The sequence below is a fragment of the Panthera pardus genome, unplaced genomic scaffold (assembly GCF_024362965.1).
Source record: "Panthera pardus isolate Hobbes unplaced genomic scaffold, ASM2436296v1 HiC_scaffold_17, whole genome shotgun sequence".
In the NCBI taxonomy this organism is placed as follows: domain Eukaryota; kingdom Metazoa; phylum Chordata; class Mammalia; order Carnivora; family Felidae; genus Panthera; species Panthera pardus.
The window spans coordinates 127,176,139-127,185,062 of NW_026526732.1; positions in this window are offsets into that span (position 1 = coordinate 127,176,139).

Here is an 8,924-nt window from a genome sequence, read left to right on the forward strand (position 1 = left end):
TTCACCGCCATCGGGAAATCTTACAGTCAGAAAGTTTTATTTTCTGCCTAACTGGATGCCATCAATTACAAATTGAATTGTAAACAACTTGAGGGAAGGAATCTACTTATTCATCTGTATCCCTCCAAAAGCACATAGCTCCAGGAGGCTATTACACATTTGTTGAACAGGTGAATTTCAAAGAAATGATATTATAATGATATCATATGTTTATTTATATGGAGCCATTTTGATTTTTTAAACATTTTATTTATTTTTGAGAGAGAGAGAGTGTGAGCGGACAGGTGCAGAGAGGAGAGGGAGAGAGGGAGAGAGAGAGAAAGAGAGAGAATCCACAAAGCAGGCTCCAGGCTCTGAGCTGTCAGAACAGAGCCTGACATGGGGCTCGAACCTGTGAACCACGAGATCATGACCTGAGCTGAAGTCACACACTTAACCGACTGAGCCACCCAGGCTCCCGTTATATGAAGCCATTTTAAAAGTACATGGAATTTGGCAGCTCAAATGGGGGCATCCCCAGAATTGTGAAATTGACATCTCTTGGGAATTTCTTAGAAATGCAGTATCTTAGCCTCCTGATTCTTCTCTCTCTTCTCTCCCCCCTACCCACACCCTACCAAATCAGAATTTGAGTTTTAATAATAATCTCCAGACAATTCCTATAACATTTGAGTCTAAGAAACATTGGTCACTCAACCTTGGCCACACATTGGAATCTATGCAGACTCTAAAAATGCAAGATGTTGGGGCGCCTAGGTGGCTCAGTTGGTTAAGCATTGGACTTTGGCTCAGGTCGTGATCTCGTGGTTCATGAGTTTGAGACTCGCATTGGGATCTCTGCTGTCAGCACAGAGCCTGCTTCAGATCCTTTGTCCCCCTCTCTCTACCCCTCCCCTGCTCTTTCTCTCAAAAGTAAATAAACGTTAAAAATATTTAAAAAAAATAAAAATAGGGGCGCCTGGGTGGCTCAGTCGGTTAAGGGACTGACTTTGGCTCAGGTCATGATCTCACGGTTCATTGGTTAGAGCCCCCCACCCCCCCCCACCCCCCACCCCCCCCCACCCCCCACCCCACCCCCACCCCCCCGTGCAAACATTCAGCACAGAGCCTGGAGCCTGCTTCGGATTCTGTGTCTCCTTCTCTTTCCACCCCTCCCCCACTCGCGCTCTGTCTCACTGTCTCTCAAAAATAAATAAATGTAATAAATTAAAAAAATTTTAAATAAAAATACATGATGTCTGGCCACTTAACCTCCAGGATCCCTAAGATCCTGATTCAATTAATCTAGGGTGGAGCTGGGAATTAGGATTCTTAAGAGTGCCCCTGGTGTCCAGCCAGAGACAAGAACCATTGTGAATGCCCTTACTGGAGCTTTCCCAAACTCCTGCAATATTTTGTAAGCCCAGACCCTCACCTACATGGTGATTTCTCTCTTTACAACTCAACCTTCCCATCAGATGGTAGTGCCTTTTATCTTGCAAAACATACCTTGTGGTTTCATTTGTTAATAAATGTCTATTGTGCCCCTAGAATTTGTCAGCACAAAGCCTAATCTCAAACTTGCTATCACAGTGAATTATCTAAATTCTCTTTCTTGGGTTCTTTCTTTACTATCTTATTTTCTAATTTTGTAAGCATTCTCCAGTGCTACGGTAAGTATGGGTTATCATTTCCAGAGTGGAGGAAAAGAAAACTACCTTTGCCCAGTTTTAATTTTTTTTTTTTAACATTTATTCATTTTTGAGACAGAGAGAGACGGAGCATGAACGGGGGAGGGGCAGAGAGAGAGGGAGACACAGAATCGGAAGCAGGCTCCAGGCTCTGAGCCATCAGCCCAGAGCCTGATGCAGGGCTCAAACTCACGGACCGCGAGATCGTGACCTGAGCTGAAGTCGGACGCCTAACCGACTGAGCCACCCAGGCGCCCCAAGCCCAGTTTTAAAGCAACCTAGAGATTATTTTGAGTCACAAAGACACCATCAAAGGCTGATTATATTTAAAAGGAAATATAATGTTTATAATATTTAACCTTTATAATAAACATGCCAACGTTCCACTTTGTCATCCTCACTGTAACTGATAGCACCTCTAGAGGGCTTACGATGCCCCCGGGAACTGTGCTTTTCCTGTATTAACTATCTCAGTTAATCCACCCAACGACCCTACAAGGATTATTTTTGGGGTGAGAAAATAGCGGCACCAAGAAGTTCATAAAGTTGCCCAAGGTCACACAGTTTGTCATGACCTGAAGACAGGTCCTGAAGACAGGACTGAAATGCAGGCAGGCAGACACAGAACCTGCTTATACCCGTGCTGTGTGTTCTCTTGAGGCTGGTGTTTCGGGAACATACGATGATGATGATGTGGTTTCAGATTCCAGAGCATGGGAGAGCCTTGTATTCTGTCGTGGTTTTCTTCAGATCATTTAGCACTTTTTTCCAAACCCTTTTCCCACTTTAATCTGTGGCCCATAAAGCTGTTTCCCATGTACAACGCACTGGGAGGTTTAAAAGGATTTCATGTTTGGACAAATTCCTTCCGAAGGTTGAGCAAGATAAGAAACAAGTTCTGACTAATATCGTGAAGTCCTAAGTAAAGAAGTCTTGATGGTTTATGATGAAAATTTCCCTTCCTAACCAAGTCCACTTTTAAATGTTAATACCTCATTGAAGAAAAGAAGGTAAATAAATGTAATACGTATAATGTCAGCTAGGAGATGATTTCTTTTCATCTCTCGTTGTTTTTTTATTTATTTAAATTCAAGTTAGTTAACATACAGTGTAGTGTTGGCTTCAGGAATAGAACCCATTGATTCTTCTCTTACATATGACACCCAGTGCTCATCCCGAAAAGTGCCCTCCTTCATGCCCAACACCCATTTAACCCATTTCCTCACACCCCTGCCCTCCAGCAACCCTCAGTTTGCTCTCTGTATTTACGAGTCTCTTATGATTTGCCTCCTTTTCTGTTTTTATATTATTTTTCCTTCCCTTCCCCTATGTTCATCTGTTGTGTTTCTCAAATTCCACATATGAGTAAAATCATATGATATTTGTCTTTCTCAGACTGACTTATTTCACTTAGTATAATACACTCTAGTTCCACTCACATTGTTGCAAATGGCAAGATTGCATTCTTTTTCATTGCCGAGTAGTATTCCATTGTATATATACACCACACCTTCTTTATCCATTCATCGGTCAATGGACTTTTGGGCTCTTTCCATAATTTGTCTATTATTGATAGCACTGTTATAAACATTGGGGTGTTCTAAAGCTAGATTTCTCAACCCCAGCACTTTTGACATTTTAGGCCAGATAATCCTTTGTTGTGGGGGCTGCTCTGAACATTATTAAGATGTTTAGCAGTATCCCTGGCCTCTACCCACTAGATGCCAGCAGCACTCTCCCCAGCCTGTAAATTGTGACAACCCAAGGTCTTCAGACACTGCTATGTGCCCCCTGGAGGTAGTGAGTAGGGGAGTAAATCCTCCTGCCACCCCAGCTGAGAACCATTGTTCTGAAAATATTCAGGGGCACCTAGGTGGCTCAGTTGGTTGGGTGGCTGACTTCGGCTCAGGTCACGATCTCACACTCTGTGAGTTCGAGCCCCGTGTTGGGCTCTGTGCTGGCAGAGCCTGGAGCCTGCTTCAGATTGTGTGTCTCCTTCTCTCTCTCTGCCCCGGCACCTCTTGCGCTCTCTCTCTCTCTTTCAAAAATAAATAAACATTAAAAAATTTTTTTAATGAAAATATTCATTGGAATTCAATACTACATATAATTCATATTTTGCATATTTTGTTTCTAAATATTGTCTCAAAGATTTCATGTCTTCTTAATAGGTCTCCCTTGTATTTTTCTGCTCTTCTCCTGTCCTTGGCTTCCTGAGCCTTCATCAGATAAACTTTCCAGGTAATTTCCAGAAGGCCTGGAAGGCCTAGCAGGGAGCATGGAGATGGAAGGTCCATGAGCGTGATTCTAGGTGGGTGGGGGTACAAGTGGGATCTGCCATTGTTGCTGCCTTAACTACAGCCCTGGCTTGATCTCTGTGGGTGTCCCACCGAAGCTTATGTGGACGTCATAACAGCTCAGACATTATTCCAGCAGTTCCTTGCAGAAGACAAATGCCTAGGAGCACCTGGATGGCTCAGTTGGTTGAGCGTCTGACTTCGGCTCAGGTCATGATCTCACGGTTCCTGAGTTCGAGCCCCGCATCGGGCTCTGTGCTGACAGCTCGGAGCCTGGAGCCTGCTTCGGATTTGTGTCTCCCTCTCTCTCTGCCCCTCCCCTGCTCACTCTCTGTCTCTCAAAAATAAATAAAGATTTTTAAAAAAATTAAAAAAGAAAACAAATGCCTAATCTTTAATGGTATTGACAAACATAAAACATCTCAGCCCCAAATGCAATTTGCCTAAGGGCAAAGCAAGACTCTGATATATTAGCAGAAAAGACAAATTTAGAACACATGAAATAAGTATGCCGACTGGAGATGTTAGTCATCTTTACTCCATATGTATGTGGGACTTCATGGTGCATATATTTATGAATATGAATATATGTGGTAAGAAAATATTGTTTCACTTCCTTGGATCAAGTTTAAGAGGACAAGTTGCACAAGATTGCCCATGGTCAGCTTCTAGTTGACCCTCAACCATGATGCCTAAGAACTCTACCACTGATCACTTACTATGTACCAAATGCTGTCCTAAGTGCTTTACTTGGGGTGTCTCATTTAAGCCTTGCAATAGCCCTAAGAAGTGAGTATCACTGTCCTCTCCATGGGACAGATGACAAAGGCTCAAGTTGGTCAAGTAATTTGACCAAGCTCATATTTCTAGCAAGCCATGAAACAGGATTTCAAACTCAAACAGTTTGTCCCCAAGGGGTGTGTGTGTGTGTGTGTGTGTGTGCGCGTGTGGATTTTTTTTAATTGTGGTAAAATATACATAGTATAACATTTACCATTGTAGCCATTTAAAGTGTGATAGTTCTGTGGGATTAAGTACATTTACATCATTGTGCAAACATCCCCATTATCCATCCATGGTACTTTTTCCATCTTTCCAAATGGAATCATCTTACCTATTAAGCACTAACTTCCCATCGCTCTCTACCCCCAGCCCCTGACAACTACCATTCTACTTTCTATCTCTGTGAATTTGACTACTCCCTGTAAGTGGAGCCATACAACGTTTGTCTTTTCATAACTGCCTCATTTCACTTAACATAATGCCTTCAGGGTTCACCTAAGTTATAGCATGTGTCAAGATTTCGTTCCTTTTTTTTAAAAAAAAATTTATTTTATTTTATTTTGAGAGAGAGAGAGACAGAGAGGGAGTGAGTGCACAGGCTGGGGAGAGGGGCAGAGGGAGAGACAGAGAATCTCAAGAGTGGAGAATCTCCACTGAACGTGGAGTCTGACGCGGGGCTAGATCCCATGACTGTGAAATCAAGAGTCTGGCGCCCAGCCAACTGAGCCAGCATCCCTAGGGTTTCTGTCCTTTTTAAGGCTGAATAGAACTGTATGTATGGACCACATTTTGTTTATCCATTCATCTGCTGATAGATACTTGGGCGCTTCCACTTTTTGCCTGTAAAAAGTGAATAATGCTGCTATGAACACGGGCGTACAAATATCTCTTTGAGGTCCTGCTTTCAATTCTTTTAGATATATATCCAGAAGTGGACTTGCTGTGGTCATATGGTAATTCTATGTTTAGTTTTTTCAGGACTCATCATACTAATTCTGCAGTGGTTGCACCATATTCTTACATCCCCATCAGCAGTGCACCCTGGTTCCACTTTCTTCACATCCTCTCCAACATTTGTTTTTGTTTTTGATGGTAGCATCCTGATGGATGTGAGGTGTGACCTCAAGGGTTTGAAAGTTAGTTATATGCCAAGTGTTTCCCTTCTAGAACTTTTCTTCTTCTTCTTTTTTTAAAAATTTTTTAAGTTTGTTGATTTATTTTGAGAGAGAGTACAAATGGGAGAGAGGCAGAGAGAGAAATGGAAAGAGAGAGAGAGAAAGAGAGAGAGGGAGAGAAAGAGAATACCAAGCAGGCTCCACACTGTCAACACAGAGCCTGATGTGGGTCTTGAACTCAGGAACTGTGAGATCGTGACCTGAGCCATAGTTGGCGCTTAACCAACTGAGCCACCCAGGTGCCCCTAGACCTTTTCTCCTTAATTCAATAGTAGTTGCACTCATGTGTGCGTGTGCGTGCGCACACACACACACACACACACAGTGGAAAGATCTTGATCATAATACTACCAGTAACTCATGAAGATTCTTGGCCATTACACTCCTCACTGCACTCAGCTTGGTTTCTTTAGCAAGCTGTTTAGGAGGATGGGAGGGCAGGAATGGATAATATAACCACCACCCCCCAGCCTCCAGCCTCCTGGCTGTTAAAGTATGTTTCTTCCTCTTTTCTCTCTTCTACACTCTCAGGGTCCTCTGTAAGCACTTAGGAAACAGAAAAGAAATACGTAAATCACATTTCAAGAGACATCAGCTTATTTTGATTCCATTAATTTAATGGGAATGACTGCTCAGGAAACCTGTTCTGACTTGATCAAGGGAGCTTGGTGTAGGCAAATTCTCCACCTGGCATACAGAACTTGGGCAAAAGGTGTGGCTGCCAAGGGAGACAGGAGTGACTCACACCTGCTTACGACTCAGCAGGGGCCCTACCCTAGACACGTCCCTTTCTCCTCCTCCCTGTTTTTCCTCTGTCTGTTCCATGCTTCCAGGCCTTCCTTGCTTCCAGGCATCCTGGGAAACAGTGGCTGAAATCACATGGTGATGAATCATAACCCATCTGACCACTCAAGTGAAGGCAGTAACAATGACTCCTGAAGTTTCAAGACCCAAGGTCCCAACTCCCAGGCCATGATAGTTTCAGAGCACCTCTAGTTCAAAGGCCTCTGGCCAGAGCTGCTTGCTCAAAAGGTTGAATAGCTCTGAATCTGGACCAAAGCCAAGTTCATTCAGGATGCCAAAGAACTTACACAGTGAGTGAGGTCTGTGAATCAGGCTTTGGGTGTATCCTGGCAATTAAAAAAAAAAAAAAAATCATCCAGTGTTGGAATCACAGGATTGTAGCATTTGAAGTCTGAAGGGACTTTTAGATCTATCATATCAAAGAATTTCAGGATTAAAACAATGTGTATTATTGATCTTATCCAAAATTGTATTGCAACTGGCTGGTACTATCTCACCAGAACCCATTGCTAAATTTTCAGGAAATTTATGAACCAGTTGACTTTGGTGGGATATTTACACCAGAGAAATTAACAAGCAGTACAAATCAGGGCTTCCTTCTTCCCCCTTTCCTCTTCCACCAAGAGTTGATTGTTAAAGATTTACTGGCACATCCTCGATCCTTTTATTTATGGATGAATTGAGCCCAGAGAGGAGAAATGACTTACCTAGGATCATACTATTAATTAGTGTCAGAATTTAGACTCCAAATCTTTTGCACTCTATTTCCATCGATGGCTATCGAAAGCATAGCTCTGTCACCCAAGACCCAGCATCCTGCCCAAAAATAGAGCCATGAAGATGTTACCGCCATAACCACAGGGAGTAAGAGACAAATAGTTATCTTGAAAATAAGTTGTCAGGGGAAAGAGACTGCCTGCTATTTAGACCCATCCTGGAACTTTCTCTAGGGGTGGAGGCTAAGTAATGAGCACCGTTCTTGTCATACGTATGTGGAATGCAACAGGGAGACTGGACACAGTCCCTTCTTTGTAACAACCTCAACAAGAAGAGGCTTGGTAGTCCTGGAAGAAAAAGTGGCATGTTTGGTAGATTGGGGGTAAACAGCCTGACTATAAATAAGAAGGGATTCAGATCTGTAGCCTGAAAATCCATCACCGAGTACGCGTTCTCAGATTTGCTCTACTGTCTCTTGTGATGACTGTGGTTCCAAAGCAGAAACAAACGAACATCAATGCTTGCACCTGTTTCCCTGGTGTGACTTCCTGTCCTTGCCCAGCAGAACTCAAAAGTCCTGATTTAGGACTTTCACAGGATGGCGGAAGTAGAGAAAGCAGGGCCTGCTACAAGCCAGGGGAGCAAGCAAGGAGAGGGCAGATGGAAAAGATGGAAGCCCTGCCTGGGCTGCACCTTCCAAGTGGGCCCCCAGAGCTGGTGCTCAGAAAGGCAGAGGGGTCCCCACTCCACAGAGGGGAGTGAGTCCAGAAGGAACGGGGAGGCCTCTGCTTCTCCCTGGCTGAACCACCTGGACTCGCAACTGGAGCAGGGAACGGGAGCAGCCATAGTGTATGGGATGCGGAAGAAAGGCGGAATCCTAACATTTCCAAGGCAGGAGAGAAAGGGTCAGATGTCTCTCTGGTTTTCATTTCCTCCACACTCACTCTGAAATCCCTTACAGTCGCTCTGGTCAACTGCCTTACTACTGGTGCCTTTCTCATCATTTTCCAGAGGCTCTTTGTCCGTCCTGACCTCCTCATCCGTGACAACGTTTGCTACATCTGACTCTGAGAGAAACCTGCCTTCTGATCTCAGACACTGCAACCCCCACCCTATTATTTCATCCTTTATAAGGTTGCAATCTCTTTATCCATCACTGTACTCTTGGCCATGAGTAGAGTCAAGATCTCATCTGAAGAGTGATGTGATTCCTAGTGTCACTGACCAGGACAAGAGGTCACTTGTGATGGGCAAAGGAGAAGAAAACTCAGGCCCTGGGTGGGTGGCCTTCTTGTCCAGACTTCAGATACCATGTGTGTAAGGAGGGCAGAAGAAAACCAGTCAAGTGGAAATAGCCAGTCAAATCCTTGGAAGAGAGGAGCCCATACAGGGACCCAAAGAAGCCATACCACCTTTGAGGACATGGTAGGGCCCTATTCCCCTTTGGAATGAAACCCATGAGTCCCTCAGAACAACCT